Source organism: Leptidea sinapis, chromosome 9, assembly GCF_905404315.1.
Source record: "Leptidea sinapis chromosome 9, ilLepSina1.1, whole genome shotgun sequence".
NCBI lineage: Eukaryota > Metazoa > Arthropoda > Insecta > Lepidoptera > Pieridae > Leptidea > Leptidea sinapis.
The window spans coordinates 15,306,832-15,326,013 of record NC_066273.1 but is presented as its reverse complement, the minus strand read 5'-3'; the positions used below and the strand labels follow the sequence as shown (position 1 = coordinate 15,326,013).

Here is a 19,182-nt window from a genome sequence, read left to right as displayed (position 1 = left end):
AAGGTGTTTAGAAACATTTTGTTTTTTGTGCACCAATCATGAATTTTGTCAATGTCATTCTGAAGGCATTTCACGTCAGAGCTGTTTCTCACTGTCTTGACCAACTTGAGGTCGTCTGCAAAAAGATAAACGTCGCTGTGTTTTACAGATCGTATTATGTCATTGATGAAGACATTGAAAAATAGAGGCCCCAGAATGGAGCCCTGAGGTATACCAGAAGACGCAACAAATGGTTGAGATTCTTTTCCATCCATTACTACTCTCGCCCATCGATCAGAAAGGTAGGAAGCACACCATTTAAGAAGGTTATTTGAGAATTTTATGGTTAACCTTGTCAAACGCTTTTGAAAAGTCAGTATAGACCGCGTCTACCTGTATGTTTTGATCTACAGTTTCTTTCAATTCGGACATAAAAAGTGTAAGATTTGTATTGGTCGATCTCTTAGCCATAAATCCATGTTGTTTAGTGGTAATATATTTTTGTACATGTGAATAAATAACGTTATGCACCAGTGATTCAAATACTTTAGATATTGAAGATAGGATAGAGATTGGGCGGTAATTAGTTATATGGTCTTTCTTTCCGTTTTTGTATATAGGAACTACTCTTGCTTCCTTCCAGACATCTGGGAATGTTCCTGAGAGCAGGGATTCATTGAACAATTATGCGAGGGGAAAGCCTAGCATATTAGCACAATTAACTAAGAATAGTGGATGTATATTATCTGGACCTCTGCCTTTAGTGGTATCAATCATTTTAAGCTTCTTTGCGACTTCTTCAGGTGTGAATTCAAAATGTCCTATGACGTCTAGTGGTTCAGTCCATGAGTCTGGGTTTTTTATGTCGTTGTTGTTATCGCTAATATCATTTTCATATACTGAAGAGAAATGTATTCCAAACATGTCTGGTATATCGTTTGGATTTGATGATACATTGTAGTTTAGGGTCATAGTGTCTGGATACAACGAACTATTCTTTCTCATGTTTTTAATGTATCCAAAATTTTTTCGGATTCTTTATAAGTTCATATTCGAGTGCATTGATGTATTTGACGTAACAGTCCTTTATCAGTCTTTTGCAATCATCTCTCAGGTATTCAAATTCTATTTTGTCCAAAGGATTATTGTATTTCTTAATTTTGTTAAAAAAAGTATTTTTTTGCTTTAGCAGATATATTAAGTACTGAGAAAACAAAGTACTTTCGAGTGTTCCGTGTGTTTTATTGCGATACTTCTAAATTTTAAGCGTTAAATATATAATAATATAATTAGCAACACTGAAACGACAATGGCAACACACATCAGTTCACAGATAAGTTGGTGACACTGTACTTTCATTACTAAGGCTGTGTGCACTATCTAACTTTAGCAATACCAAACATGTTAAAGTACCGGTAAAGTAAAAAATGAGTTTCACAATTTTTAGATGACGTCATTACTTTAACTGCTAACTGTAACCGTCCAATCTTCGCCGGTTAAAGCTATTGTTAATGTTAAATAGCTAAATAATAACCTGTCAAAAGATTAAAAAAAATCAATATTGACTTGACATTTCACTTTAACTATTCCAAAGAATATGATGATGCAACACATTCCGCAGTCTATGTTTACTTCAGCGTTACTGTTAACATTAAACTTGACTTAAACCTTAACTATAACAGCTAATATGATGCAAAACACAGGCTTAAGAATATTAAATAATGTTCTTATTACAGCAATTATTAATTACGACATGGGTCAATAAAGGAAACCAAAAAGGAGATGGGGTATATATATACAGGTCTATATCCATTAGACAACAATATAATAATGCAATAAAATTATGGAAATGTAAATAAGCAAGCATGAAGTTATTAATCAAACTGTCAGAAAGCCCGAAACATTTAGAAAACGGAACTAAAGTTAATTAAACTAAATTATGAGTAGCTTGGAATAGCAAATGCATGTTTATTTAAATTTGACAAAATTTTAACATTAATGTTAATATTATTTTGAGATATTTAATATATTTTAATTAGACTAATAATCGTAATAGCCTGTACTCTGGGTAGCAGACTACGATATTTTTAATATAATAAGCATATATTAATACATCTAAGCATCCATGACTCAGAAGAAAACATATACATTCATCATATAAACGTTTGCACCTATCGGGAATTGAACCCGGGACCTCTAGCTCAGTAGTAAGGTTCGGGTCAATATTATGAGTCGTTAAGATAATATAAAAGTACAAATTTATTAAAAAAATAATTATTTACTGTCGAAAGAATGTGAAATTAAATATCCAAACAATGTAAATAATTTATACAATATAGGTGTAAAACTTGTGTTAATATTCTTTAGATACAAGTTAGGCGGCACTTTGGGTAGAGAGCGCAGAACCGCTAAGATGCACACACACGGAGTGACTTACAACATTAGTTAGCTAACGAAATAATCACATAATGGGAAATTGTTCAAAATTGTATTACATTACAAAATCAGAACACAGAACGAGTACCGAGTAAACTAAACTATGGTTAGTATCTCACAAATCATACTGAATACATAAATCCCAACTTAAATGCACAAACCCCTAACGTAATAATGCGAATCTTACCTATATCTAATATATAAAATTCTAGTGTCATGGTGTTAAACATTGAACTCCTCCGAAACGGCTTGACCGATCCTCATGAAATTTTGAGTGCATATTGGGTAGGTCTGAGAATCGGACAACATCTATTTTTCATCCCCCAAAACGTTTAGGGTGGTCCACAAGAAATTTTTTATAATTTTTTTCACATTTTTTTTTAAATTTGTTTGATTATAGGTCAGCATTAAAATATACATACAACTTCAAAATTACACCCATCTACGATCCACAGTTACTTTTGTATCGCGATTTTAATATCGGCAATACAGCGTTTGCTGGGTCAGCTAGTAAGTATATAAATACGTACAGCGAAGACTTTGTACCGAATCTAAAAAAAATTGCAAATGGATGAAGCAGAAATTTAAACACATTTATGTTTATACGGGGAAGAAGTGCATAAATCTAGTAAATAATCATATTATATAAAATGCATATAAAAACATTAAATTAATTAAAATAAATATTACACACACTGCTTGAATGACACTCACAACAAAGACATATACGTTTTTTTACTACAGTTAGGGACGAGACGAGCAAGGCGAACAGCTGATGGTAATTTATACGCCCTACCCATTACAATGCAGTGCCGCTCAGCAAAACCCAAAAATTTTGAGCGGTACTACAATTGCACTTGTCACCTTGAAACATAAGATGTTAAGTTTCATTTGCCCAGTAATTTCTCTAGCTACGGCGCCCTTCAGTCCGAAACACAATAATGATTACACTTTACTGCTTCGCAGCAGAAGAAGGTGCCGTTGTGGTACCCATAATCTAGCCGGCATCATGTGCAAAGGAATCCCCACTGGTAAAAATTATAGAGGTCTTTGACAAACCCTTATAAACTCATTTTTTAATCATTAAACTAATTACGGTCGAATTTAGTGCTCTGGGCGGCACTAGTCTATGAAAATGAGCAAATCAATTAAATATTTTGTGAACTAATTTTAAACTTCAAATGCACCACAATCCACAAATACCCTTAACCATGTCCTAATATACCTTAATATAATACCTTAACAAAATCATGTTGTAGTTTTATAATTTAGTGAAGTACGCGGTACCTGTGCGCCATTCATAAGTAGATAATTAACTTCAGAGACATAACTTCCATATTTGCCGTTAATTAAGCTGTCTTTGTGCAATTCAAAACCTTGTATTGTTATATTCAGCATACATTATACGCTAAGTTATGTAGTAGTTGTTACTTTAGGTGTTTAAAGTTAAGTTGCAGGAACTACCCATTACTTAAGCTTGCCGTGAGTTTATCTCGAATAGATTTTCCTTTCACCTCTCCAATTGGTTGATACAAGATAACAAGATTTATTTGCGTCTTTAGTTGCATATCTTTTTGTTCTTATACTCCTAGTCAATTATGCAGCCGAGCTTCAATTAAATATTGTTACACAAAATAAAACTGAAAACAAAATTTTATGAACGTTGCGGTACTCGAACCTGCGACCTCTCGCGTTCCGTGCGAGCTCTCATTCCAACTGAGCCAACCATTATCAACTGTAAAGAAGATCCTGTAGATAAAGCTACAACATGAGAATTGAACAAGACATACAATATTTTATAAACGATACGTCAGTCGAACGGTTGGCTCAGTTGGAAAGAGCACTCGCATGGAACGCGAGAGGTCGCGGGTTCGAGTCCCGCATCGTTCATTAAAATTTGTTTCCAGTTTTATTTGTGTAATTAATCCAAGTGAGGGCAATTACTTTAAAAAAACGTAACAAATTGTTCAATATTGTTGCCAAGTTTATCTTGAATTACTCACAGATTGTCCAAGTTTAAGGGTTAATAGCCGTAGAACATACTCTTGTTGGTGGTAGTGATTTTATTTTATAAGTAACGTGCATACATACATACAGTCAACCTGCCTGACTTCCACAAGTGCAAGCACAGATAACAGACTTTGACATGTCATGGAGTTGACATCCTGGCCAGGTTTCTCCCAATAGCATCAAGTCTGTTGTACATGGTCTCTCATTTGCAACACACTTGACTTGTAAACGATTAAACAGTAAACTTAAATAAAAATATTCTCTATGTATGTTCTATTGAAACACAAAATGTTACATAACTCAAATTAAGAAGTATAATAATAGTTCTGTATCTCTTAGAATCAGTTGAAAGTCTTGCTCGACGTGCTATCGTGGAAATCTTTGGGAGAGCCAAAGATCTCCACCACGATGCTGCCCTCATCCAACGTATTCCGGTAATCTTGACCAAATCGTTGGTCCATCTTGTGGTAGGCCTACCAACACTACGTCTTCCGGTACGTGGTTGCCATTCGAGTACTTTACTGCCCCACCGGCCATCTGTCCGTCGACCTATGTGCCCTCCTCACTACCACTTCAGTTAAGCAACCATTTAGGCTGTGTGGGTGACTTTATTTATACATATGATTACCGTAGCATAATATACTCTCTTGTAACACGAGATTTTTTTACAAGGATGTTTCCAACGTTATAAATTGAATTAAATAAATGTTTATAGTATTATTATGAATTAGAAAATCGAAAACAAATTAGTATACGAGGTGGGAGAGGATTGTAACACCCCCGTTTGTCGAGTCGAGTTTCTGTCGAATGCCAATAACGCTTTTTTAGATAAATTTCTCTTTACGAAGTTCGAAGTTTCATGTTTCATTTAATTAGCCTGTCCTTAATTTTTAACCGACTTCAAAAGGAGGAGGTTCTCAATGCGATCGGTGTTTTTCTTATATGTACACCGATTATTCTGATATTTATGACCCGATTTACGAAATTCTTCTATAGTTCGATGTGGAATAGATGTCATTTGGTCCCATAAAAATTTTACATAGTTTGGCCCAGTAGGTTTCATTTTATGTACATTTATATGAAAATTTTCGTCTACCTGGATGACATAATTGTTTTTTTATATATTATTATTAACTGGGACTAAAACCTAAAAAATAAACTACGTTTAAAAGAACCGACTTCAAAAACTGAAGTATGAAATAAACAAATAACTAAAAATTTATTTAATACACCTCTTATGCAAACCTTTACCTTAAATACTGATAAAATACTTATTTATTCTAAAAATATTATTTGTAGCTTTGAAGTCGGTGCCAATAATGCTTAAACAATAAGAAAGCTTAAGAATTATTTCAAACCTATATTATTTTGACTTAGATATACCTACATATTCGCACACAAATTATAATATAATCAATGATGACCATGAACGTTTACCTCAGTTGGTTAGAGCACCGGCACGGAACGCCGGAGGTCATGGGTTCGAGTCCCACATTGTTCATAAAATTTTGTTTTTCAAATTTTATTTGTGTATCTAATCCTAGACTATCACTTTAAAAACATAACAAATTGTTAATCAATGATGTTTCATTACATAATATGACAATTCATACAATGAGAAGGCGCAAGTTACTATATTATTTGGCAAAATAACATTTGAAAAATACATTTCTCTTCAAGCATTGCAAAATTTCAAATTGATCCAAAAATAAATTAACGACGGTGAAACGAGATAACGTTTCTTGATTTCTTAAGTCCGGTAAAACAATACTTTACCTTTGGATTATACACAATGAACTGAAACTCAATATTGAGTTGTATAAATAACAAACAATAACACTAAATGAATTGCATTATTAAATCGAAACATCTTTCTCTCATGCGAACGTAATTACAATAATTAATATTCGTTCCACAGCCCGTATGATATTATCATTGTCCATTATAAATGGAACCTTAATGAACTTTCAACTATGGTAACCTTTACTTTGGACTAGTAGCTATATATTGTGATACGTTATTTTATAGACTGAATATACTACGGTATATACAAACTGACAGCCTAATTACGCGTAACCAATTTTGATTTGACAATATTTGCGATAGAATTGTTTTGTATTTAAAATTCTAAACAATTTGTTATGTTTTAAAGTGATAACCTTCACTTCTAAGATTAATACACAAATAAAATAATAAAACCTGAGAGTTGAACAAAGCATACAAGATTTTATCAATTAAACGTCACTCGAACGGATGGCTCAGTTGGTAAGAGCGGTCATACGGAACGCGAGAGGTCGCGTGTTCGAGTCCCGTATCGTTCATAAATTTTGTTTTCAAATTTTATTTAAAAACATACCAAAACGTTAAACTAACCAAAAATATGCTTGCATGGGTTAATGATGATGGGAGGAATAAACCATATAGTATTTTCGCAAATGAAGTTCTTAATGTTCTGTGCCTGTGACGCTCGTGTTAAGAATGCTTTTAGTACCGTGGAACGAATATTATTTATTTATAAAAAAGGTAAAAGGTAACAATATGAACATTAAAGAACCAAAATTGTGTCTAGTCGGCATTATGTTGGTATTCTCAACGACAAGCCAATTTCGCACAAAAATTTGATATTTCAGGAACTAGGTATCAAACTACATTTTGGCTACGTTTATCTGCTATACTGGAGTCCCGGATATTTTCTTTCTATGGATATTATTTGGGTGGGGCAACTAGTCTTTAGAAAGCCCAGTCAATCAGGGTAAAATGGAGGACCAAATAAAATCTGCTATGGGTGGTCCCGTGATATTCAACAGGGCAAGATGGCGATAAATGGTAAGGCATTTGCACTTGAACAAAACTTTACGACACAATCAATGCTCTGTTAAGAGCATGTCGACTAAGAAGACGAATTCTTTCCCTTCTCCTCTCCTCCCTCTCCTCCTATGTCTTGCATTTCCCATGTCTAATTAAATTATTATTATTCAAATATCATCAAATTGAAAGTAATTAATTTGCTCTTTTCCCTTTAATCTTAAATGCGGGATCTTATTGCATGTTACGAGGAGGAGGAATATTTATGGGATAACATCAACAGCTGAGTTTTAGTACAAGATATTACAAACAAAACATATCTTATAACTATATTTACAATACTATGATTACATAAAATTTAAACTATCATTACGGGGAAGGGTATACAGAATACTGGCAGCATTTCCACGTTGGATAGCAAGGCTGATCCGTTGACCGAAATAGCTGCCAGTGCTTGGGTTGCCAGTAGACATATTGATACAAGAAGATAGTACTTTGTGCTTTCTCCACGCCTCTAGACACCAAGTGTCTCGACACCAAACGGCACAAAGGTGTAAGATTCATTGAGATAGACACATTTGCGACGCTTGCTATCTTCGGCAGTTGAAGCAGCAACCCCAGCACTAACTGACGTAACTTGGATATGAGAAGGAGCCAGAGTGTCGACGCAAGTCGTATCCCGCACTAGCGCCCTTCCCCGTGCCCGAATTAGAAGGCCGAAAAGACATTAGTGCGTGGAGGGCGAAGTGGTGATAGTCAACGATTCTCGCAGCAGGTAGATATATGGTATCCACAATAATTTCTTGCCTCGTGCAGTTATTCTATGAAATTAGTTACAGTATTTTTAAAGTGTTTTAACTTGACTTTCAAGCTAAGATTATACTCACAAAAACTGTAGTATTGCAAATAACTAAAAGCATAATTATTAACTTAAAGAGAGATGATTTCTTCACTATTCCTTTTGCTAGCTCTTTTAAGATCTAAATTTAATCCCCAATTAAAACAAAAATCTCATAAAACCGCTATTTTTAAACTCAGTGACGTCATAAATTAATATTCGCACAGATGAAAGCATAAAATTTAATATTAAACCACTGAAATACGATCACACGCCCGTTCATTGTTTTGTTTTTACACAAAATGAAATTTCATTTGTTACGGATATTATTTGGACGAGTGAATATTTAGGACAGACAAAATAAATACGAAATGATAAACGGTGAAACAGATTTCGTATTATTTGACCTGAAACTCATTTATTACATTTTGCAGTTACAATTTAGGATAATTCGCATTCGGAGGATAAGAAAGATACCATTGCAGAGTGATTGGGCTTTGTTGAGACAGATTAAAAACAGCGACACAATGGATTAAAAGAAGAAGAGTAAGTAAGTAAAAAAAAAGAAAATATTGGTGGGTCAAATGTGTTAACTGTAAAACTTAGCTGTGTTATTACTTTATTTATTCAAAAACAAACGGTTATACAAAACTTTTAAGAATTTATACTTAACAATACTTTAAAACCTATAGTTTCCTCTATTTTTAATCATAATGAACTAGATTTGCGCTACATAGAGGTAATATTAAAAAATATTCGATATTTGACATAAAAAATGAAATATACTTAAATTTAAAGAGATAGAGGTTATTATAAAGATACAAATAGATTATAGCATTAAATTAACAAATCAAGAAAGAGTTTATTTGAAACATTTTTTTAAGGTCGACAATTTATCAAAGAAAATATCTGTGTCAACTAGATTTTCATTATCATTAAAGTGTTTACAAGCACGATTAATAAAAGATATTTGCACCATAAAGTGTTCTGCTACGTGGTATATAAAACAAATTTTTAATACGACTACGACGCTCACGCCTGCGAGGTACTCTAAGATGTATCCGATTTAGTAGTGAGGGGACGTCAATATAGCTATTAACAATTTTGTATAAAAGGACGGATTCAACACAATTACGGCGGGATTCCATTATCCATTACAAAATATAAAACAATTCAACCAATCAGCCGGCGCGAGCTACTTATTTTATACGGCAAAACAACCTTTGCCTGGTTAGGTTATAAGTTAAAAATAATTTAAAAAGGCCAGGTACTAAATGTCTAAATCAATATAGTTATAAGACTTCTTTTAGCAAGGAATCATGTTTTTTTATCTTGTTTCAATTAATATTGTAAATGTAAGGCTGTGTTAGTTTTTAGTTTATAATAAAGTTAATTTTATACTATTTGATTTCAAAAGAAATCTTTGAATGAAGAAGTTTTTTTTCAATTGAAATTGTAAACATTAATCATCAAATATAGTAAGAAAAGGAAAGTGGACCTAACAAGCATAATAATGAAATTTAAGTTTTACATAAAATTAATAGTGGAATCTTATCTAGCTTATTTTATAATGAGTTACTAAGAGTGACTAAGGAAAACATTAATATCAGCACACACTTCATTAAATTCTCTACTAATTCACATACTGGGGTTGTTACGCGATACATTATTATTTGGAGAATCGATAGAAAATAGGAATGGAATACGCATAGATTGTGTCGGCACTTTTAAGTTAATGAAACTCAAAAGATGGCTATCGATATAATCTATCTATGGAAATAAATGAAGCTAAGAAAGAACAAAACTTTAGACATGATTCAAATATTAGATGCAGCACCTTACAAACTAATTTGTTATTTATTACACTACTAGCTGACCCGGCAAACGTTGTTTTGCCATATAAATTGTATTGATCTTTTGCTTGCTAGTTGATAAGAGATGGCGCTAGTTGTATTCATTAGTAATAATCACACTTCTTTTATATTTTGTATAATTCACACTATAGTTTTATAAATTATAGCCTATTTGTTATTCTGGTGTGTAAGCTATATTGTTGTAAAGTTTCATCAAAATCTATTCAGTAGATTTTGCTTTAAAGAAGTTCAAACATACATCCAGACATACAAACTTTCACATTTATAATATTAGTAGGATAATTGCCTGCCATTATAAAAGACATTATTTGATTTAAGTATATAAAAGTATTAGTATTTGATTTAAAAGAGTGACCATAGAATTTATTGTACGTTTTTCTCGCGAGTTCTACTTTTAAAATATGTAATAGGTATATTCTTTCAAATGAAATGTTTAAAATGAAGATTTGCAAGTAGTTTAAGCACATTTGAATTAAGTGAATATGAAAAAAGGAGCTATTGTAGTCACCAGGTGAAATCCTATGCAAAGAAGCCTCCCATTTGGTAAAAAACATTGATTTTCACAATTTCAAAATCGTAAAAGAATCACATCTTTATCTGTTGCTTTAGAAGATAATATTACTGAAGTAATGTATTTGTTATCAGGGGTCGTTAGTACATAGCCTTCGACTGATCAAATTATAACAAACTTCCAACATATTGAACATTGAGAAACTAATTAACAAATTTATTACACATAATAATTTAGCATTGCGTCGCGCGAGGAATTCTAATTAACACATATAGTATAGGTTCAGTGCTACATCGATTATTAATTATCTCAGAACCCAATTTATCTATGTTAAATTCGCTGAGAGTTTCATTTCATTAGGAAATGCAAATGAAGCTGTAATTCATGACTGAATAATGTTATTCATATTTTGAGGTGAATGATTTGTTTGACGTTATATAATGACATATTAATTATAGTTTGCATACGGATAAATAATATGTTTAATTACGTTTTGATTCCTCGCAATTTGTTGAATTCAGTTTTGCTGTAATATGCGAGTCTCTTGTTTGATTTTGGCAAATAGTTTAATAGCGATTAATGTACCTAATTAAAAAAATTAAATAATTTCTTCTAATTTACGTTTCCTATTATTTTTATGTTTTTTGGACAAAAAAAAAAGCAGAAATTTACTATAATCACGGTTTTGTCACTTAGTAAAAACGTTTTTTACATAAGTACACCAGTTACCGCGCGAAGAAAATGAATTGCGTTGACAGCAATGACAGCTAAGGAAAAAGAAACATTAAACATATACGTAGATTAAGGATAGGTCTTCGCTGCGCTCCAAATAGATACCACACTACCTAAGAACAAAAGCTTTTTTATTACTGCAACTATTAGATACTTGTGTGTGTGGCATCTTGACACTCAATGCCATCTTTCAAATTTTGTAGCAAACGCTTCGTGTTATTTTACATTGAAATTAATAACATAGAAAAAATATGACTGATGATATGTGATCCCAGTGTCTTTCTAATATCTTGAAGTATTATTTTTACAAAGTTTTACTACGCAACCCGGCATATTAGTTTCAATTATTAACAGAACACGCGGCACGTCAACGTCACACATTGTTCGAGACTGGCTTCAGTATGCCTACTTGGGCGTAGTATTAGTTGCCGTACTTCGCGACTACTCCTGCGGTATCTAGTTGGAGCGCAGCGGAGACCAATCCTGCTTCTAGGAAAGTGAAAATACAACGCGACAAGCTACTGAATGGACGACAATAACTGTACAGTAATGAACGATTTTTACAATAGTGAAACGAATTATGATGAGATATCAAAAATATTATTACATTAAAAATGGCGACGAGATGACGTCATCGCGGTGAATTTTTTTTTGAATGACTTTCCTAGTAGTTATACGTAGTACATAATACCTCAATGTATTTGAAAACCAGTGAGGCATAAGACAACCTCAATTATCTTTTGTATTTCAAGTATGAAGTATAGCACAGTTTTCACCGAATGAGTGCCAATTAAAAAAAGTCTGCGATTGCTTTTCAAGTGGAAAAACTTCGTTATTGTGAAGTTTTCAACGACTCCTATTGGAATCTAATTTGGGGAAGATTTTCATTATGTTTATTTTCTTTAAATTTACTAGCTACTTCCAAGGCAAAGAAAATATTTTCGTACTTTCAGTAATACAATTTTTGTATCTTTCTTTTTTCTTCTGTAATTATAAATTGAAAATTCTCTCAGATTACTAAAAGAGTGTACACCTTCCTTAAAGGCCGGCAACGCTCCTGTATTCCTCTGGTGTTGTAAGAGAATGTGGCCGGCGTTGATCATTTAACATTAGGACCCGTACGCTAGTTTGTCCTCCTGATCCATAAAAAAAGAAGTTTTGTATTTTGTCTTTCTTAATAAGCTTAAGCAAAATTGGAAATTTTGAGAAGATTCTTCAAATATTAAATTCTGGTTTTATGTCTTTAATAGTGATTTAGTATTTTGCTATCCTTACTACTAGAAAAAATTCTTAGGTTAGTAGTAGTATCTCTTATCAGTAGTTAAAAAAGCGAATAATATTTGGTTCCGTACTGAAAAAATAACAAGAAAATATTAAACTAATTAAACAATTACCAATATTACTTAATACAATTTATATACACTTTTCTGTATATTTGTTTTAGACACGAACACGAACACGAACGACAACGAGTGTGTTTTATAATTCCACATCAAAAATCATGTTATATTGTAACAACACTAAATCACTATGCGAATTTTTTATTTCGTCGTCAAAATCCTTTTTGCAAAGTAAAAAATCATAATTATAGGTCAAAATAAAGTACTTAACAGGTTATTATTGACGACGTTATAAAATTCAATACATTTTGATGGATTTTTTTAGCGTTGATTGCCAATTCAAATTCAAATATTTTTATCCAAAATAGGTACTGACATCACTTGTAGAAAGTCTAAAATTAAAAAAAACACCCATGCCTCAGACATGAGATAAACAAACTCAGCGGGCTTTTTTTTCATCAAAAAATATGTTTACAAAGTAATATTGTAAAATTAAATTAAAATGAAATTATTTAATAGCCTGAGGGCGGCCGCTCCATTCCCAATCTGTGGCATCGTTAAGATAGTCATTTATGTTATAGTAACCTTTACCACACAAACGTTTCTTAACAATTCTTTCGAATATCGTAATACTTTTGTTTTGAACATTTTCTGGGATCTTGTTGTACAAGTATATACATCGCCCCACAAAAGACTTACTAACTCAACTTAGCCGAGTAGTAGGAATTATAAGCTTATGTCTGTTCCTGGTGTTAACATTATGGTTATGACAGTTTCTAGCAAATTCATTTATGTGCCTATGTACATACATTATATTACCAAAAATATATTGAGAAGCAACAGTCAAGATGTTGATTTCTTCTTTAAATTTTGCTCTCAAAGATTATTTAGGACCTAGGTTAATAATAGCTAATAATGATAATTAGACTCTAATAATTGTAGTATATCCTTGAATATTATCGCCTCTCAGACACAGCCATTGTTGTATAATAAACAATTAGACTCATAACCACGCTCGAAAATTGACAGAATCAAAACGCTACCTACGCGCCTATCAGGCAGAGTTTTCGTTCAGTTGTGTTTCGACCACGCTTTGAATACAACGCCACGCAATAATAAAGTGTTCAGTGAAAAGCTGTCTAAATAACAGCATCCAAACATAGAAAAGTATGGAGTGTGGCATTCTAGGTAAGTGCCCATTTGTGTTAACAAAATAATTGAGTATCAATTTAACGTTTTTACATTTAAATTGGTTTAACAAAATGTTCTTGCCTGATGTTCACGTCTGTCTCTGTCTGTCTCGCGCTTGACGTAGTGTTACTATTTCTTATGATCGAATACTTTGAACATAACTGCCACGAAATAACGTGTTAATTTGTATGAATGTTTAAATGTTATCTGTATAAGTTATTGTTTATGTATATACAACGCCACTCGGAGATTTTTTATGACTTTATAACAGGCGACAGTCCAATTGTTTACAGTACGTTAATGTTCACTGCGGATTGAATGACCCCACCTCTCATACTACGACCTTTTTGCCAGGAAAGGAAAAACAGCATATAATCTACATCTGACCAACGTACCTTCATAAAACGTGTACACCTTCCTTAAACGCCAGCAATGCTCTTGTGATGTGGTGGTCCACTTAACACTTAACATCAGGTTACCTGTACGCAGGAGCGTGCATTGGTTTAGCAAGGTAGGCACTGTAGATCTAACTAGTCATAATTGCACTTTAGTTTGACAGTACGACATAAGTTGTATGAAACGCTGCTTGCTTCGTATATGCAATCTGTAGACTGCCTACCGTAGGTACTAAATTAACTTTAGCACTAGTGATATATTTATTTAGGTTCATATGCACGCCTCTGTCTGTACGCCTGTTTTTCCTCCTCTTCCATGAAAAATTTACCACACATGGACAAAAATTTTTTGTAAGATCTATTATTATAGAAAACTCAACTCATGACGTCATGTTTGAGACGGGACATCATCGCGAATTATCTTACCCTGATAAAAGACCTCGGAATGGTCTGATACTAGTCAGTACCAACTTCAACAAACCCTAAGTTATGCCGTTTTAGACAAATAAAGTTTATAATGACGTCCCACAAAAGTTTTAATAATTTATTACTTATATTAATGTGAATCAAGTTGTGAAACTTACATCAGCACCCACTAACAATGTGGTCAATTGAACGATAATGCTAACTATGCTCTTTAAGTTTATACTCGGATAAAGTTATCTTAACTTGATCTCCAGAAATAGCTTACAACTGTAGCAGATGTTCACCCAACTGACTTTGACTTGTCGAGTTTAATAGAATATGTTATATGAGAGGCACAATCCTGGATTGGATAAGTTTTAAAGAGTGATTCACAATTGATATGGTTAATTCATTTCTTGAATAGTATATATTTCTAGAGGTAGAGTCCCGCGTTCGAATCCCGGTAAGCATTTATGTGATGAATATAGTTGCTTGTTGAAGAATGTCAAGAATGTCTTTTATGTTAAGTATATTGTATCCGCCTGAAGCTGATGGGTGTATGCAAGAATGATGACTGCCTCACAGAAAACCTCTGGAACTGGAGTAAGGAAGGATTTCCCACTCTGTGAGGCACCCTGTGATAGAATACCCAAAACACACATCTTTCAAAAGAATTACCGTATTCAAATGTTCGAAGTGGGAGCAGACCAGTCAGGTGTAAATGAACTCAGAATTTACACAGACGGTTCCAAAATGGCAGCCGGAACTGGAGCTGGCATCTTCTCACAGGAACTGAATATACACACCTCTATACCCTTAGGCATACACACTCCATATTCCAATGCGAATGCATACCCATCAAGGAAGCTGCAGACGCGATAATAAGAAGGAAAATACACGGATATTATATCCGATAGTATGGCAGTACTGGGGCTGGGGAGAACACCTATAACTCAGCGCTGATATACGAGTGTCACCGATCCTTAGAACGAGCTGCCACTAACAACTGGGTAACTCTGCAATGGATCAAAGGACACAGCGGTTCGTTGGGGAACGATGCAGCGGATGAACTTGCAAGGCGGGGGTCGGAAACGCAAGTGGCTGGCCCAGGGCCAGTCCTGCCGCTACCCTTCAGCCAAATGCGGTCATGGATACGCTCTCTCACCAACAACCTACATGGAACCCGATGGACAAATGTCTCAGGCTGCAGACAGTCAAAAGAGGCGATTCCTGCACTATCGCCCAAACTGACACGTCGACTTATTAGCCTAAACAGACATGACATCCGAATTATGGTCGGCACCCTAACGGGTCACACATCACTGAACAAACACCTATTTACAATCGGCGTTACGGACAGTCCTAAGTGCAGGGGCTGTCTAACCGAAGATGAAACGGTCACTCACTTAATCCTGGAATGTGCTGGGGTGGCGAACCAACGGGCACAAACCTTAGTAAATACAAGGTCGCTCCAGGAAGTCTGCGAACACCCGGAGTGTTCTGAACTTCTGGAAGGAGCTGGGCTGGTTGGAATGACTGGCCAACACTGCACGCAAAATGGACCCAATTAAGCGGTCTAATTGCGAAAACAGGAGCCCTTTACCAATTACCAATTACCAAAAAAGTATATTGTATTAAATATATCTTCGCCCAAAACTAGGCATACTCTGTACTATGCGTGCAAGACAATTTGTGTGTGTTAATATAGTATTTTCTTTTATTAAAGCGAGTTTCACATTTAAATAAAACACTTTTAAAGGATTAACACAAGTGTGATTGTAATTGTGTTTTTGCATTAGATTTTTGACTGAAATGACGAAATTTCATCTGCAGTCCCCTGAAAACGAGATCTGGAAAGTTTGAAACGTCGGAATAACTAGAATAAAAATGAAAATGTAACTTTTAAGCAAAACTGTAATGTAAAAACACAATTACAATTACACTCGTTTTAATCATTTAAAAGTGTTTTATTTAAATGTGTCAATATTATTATTATTAAGGTATTAAATTTTAATTTAATTTTGTACATATTATCCATTCAAATTAAGACAGAATTAACTATAGTAGCAACTTACAAACTCTTGAAACCCTATTTCATTTAAAATGTAATAGCCGATACGACCTACAAATATAACTAATACTGGTTGAACTTTTGAACAAAATTTTTCATTAACAATCTTGTTCAATAGTAACAAAAGCACTGGGAGCTGTAAAACCTAAACACAGGACCTTTATGTGTTAATGTGTTCCCCGGAAGTGTTGGTTTACGATCTCTCAAAGTGAAATAGCACAGAGACATGTCTGTTACAGATGCTTACAGTCTTTGTCACGTCAAATAATATGTGAATGTATCACTCAGGGTCGACTGTTTACGTACGTTGCTTTCCGTTACAATTTATATCTGGCTATGCTTGGAATCGAATCAGAAATTTCGAAACTGAAGTGGTATTGAGCAGCATAGCCCGAAGGACAGATGGCCGTTGGGGCAGTAAAGTCAACGAATGACGACCACGTACCGGAAGACCAACAATCTAATCAAGATCGCCGGAATACGTTGGATGAGGGCAGCGCAAGACCAATCGTCGTGGAGATCTTTGGGAGAGACCTTTGTCCAGCAGTGGAATGAAATGATGATGAATGAAATGATTAATAATAGAGACGCAATCATCGCACGGATAGAATACGTTACCCTTTATCCACTATAAAGTGCTCGTACTGATGTGAAAACTAGTCCGAAATTTTGTCAATTATTTTTAGTGTAACATTGCGCAGGCAAAAAAGTTGTATGAAAGTTCATTTCTAACATGTACTCAATTGTTTTGGTATTTGAATATTTTCAAGGGTCCCAATACGACAATGTATTTATTTAACCTATTCTATTTTTAAAACGGCTATCGAAAACACTTTAAATATCTTCTGCGTTCAATTGTAAATGTAATAATTTATTTATTTATATAATTAATGTTACAAATATTACATTTTATTATTATTTTTTAGTATGCATAGAACAATAAAATTTATTCAAACAAAACAAATCTTACAACTATATTTACAATACTATGACTACATAAAATTAAAACAATCATTACGTGGAAGCGTACCAAGAATACTGGCAGCATTACCGCGTTGGATAGCAAGGCTGATGAGTTAACCGAAATAGCTGCCAGCGCTTGGGTTTCCAGTAGCCTTATTGAGGCGCAAAAATAGTATTTTGAACATTCTCCGCGCCTCTGGGCCCCATGGGCCAAGTGTCTCGAATTAATTAATTAATTTATATTATAATTGGTAGGGACGTAGCACGAATTAGTTGAAGGTCGTGTTAGGTTCTCTCGATATCTGCCATATAAGTACTATCCTGCGAGTTGCCTGAATAGTCCCGGCCGAAGATCCGGATACGGTGATCGTCCAGCTAGCTGCGCCAGGAAGGTGGGGAGCGCTCGAAATGAAGCGACGTCCTCAGGAACTGTACAGCATCAAGGCAGGTTCAGCATCAGTATTTAACTTAAAACCCTAGATCGCAATATCATCCAACACGAAATATAATCCTTTTCTTTTCTTAATAATTATTTTTTAAGCAAGGCGATAAAATCAATCAAAATCTAATTCAGTCGATCGGCCACGGAAACACTACAATAACCACAAAATAAATTCCTCAGTTCGCCTGAAGAAGTTTTTAATTTTTAAATAAAAAAAAATATATATTCTTTCATGGATCTTTATTTGTTTTTATGTATGTTTAAGTAAGTATGTATATAGTATCAAATATATCTTTGTCTTGCATCCCATAGTACAGGCTATACTTAGCTTGGCGCAAGATAATTTATGTAAAAAGTTTGTTCATATTATATTATGTACATTATTATATAATTATGTGCTAGTAACAAACAAAATGTTCTTTTATTACATCCATGCCACTCAACACCTTATCAATTAACTATAAATTTTATTGATTGAAGAGAAATTGCTTTGTAAATAAAATCGAGGTTGAGCCCGACTGCGAGCGTTAAATAATTAAATTTTAATTAACGCTAGTTAAATGACAGAACATAATGATGGCCTATTAACTACAAACAGTATTCGTTGGTATGTGAGAATTTCATTGGATTTTAACATTAAATGAACAATCTACAATCAACTAAGGGTGTGTTAGCTATCGAATTGAAAACAACAAAATTGATCAAGTGTTTTTGCTTTGAGTGTTGTTAAAAATAACAATTTTGACTCAGGAATATCTTTTAAATTTCAGCAGTGGGAGGCTCCTTTGCACCGGATGCCGGCTAGATTATGGTTACCATAACGGCACCTATTTCAGCCGTGAAGCAATAATGTGTAAGCATTACTGTGTTTTGAATTGAAATAACTGGGCAAATGAGACTTTTCACCTTATGTCTCAAGGTGACGAGTGCCGTAGTGCCGCACAGAATATTTGTGGGTTTTTCAATCATCTTGAGCGGCACTGCATTGTAATGAGCAGGGCGTTTCAATTACCATCAGCTGTGTACCCTCAATTTGTGCTAGTTTCGACGTGGTCGATAATTATGCGCCTGATGACAAATCTCACGGTCACTCACAGGACAATGGAGAGGACTATGCTCAGAGTTTCCCTGCGAGATCGAAGGCTTGTTGTGTGGTAGGCCCTCCACTAAGCGGACGAACGATCTGGTCA

The 19,182-nt window shown here is 34.1% G+C and overlaps 1 protein-coding gene and 1 non-coding gene across 2 annotated transcripts in view; both read left to right on the top strand.

The window, feature by feature from the left end:
• LOC126965899 (hemicentin-1) overlaps positions 1-19,182 on the top strand; it is a 561,675-nt gene that overhangs the window by 65,831 nt on the left and 476,662 nt on the right. The gene's annotated exons all lie outside the window — the stretch shown is intronic.
• Positions 4,232-4,305, top strand: Trnas-gga (transfer RNA serine (anticodon GGA)). Its single transcript has one exon. It is a non-coding gene; the product is annotated as a tRNA-Ser (tRNA).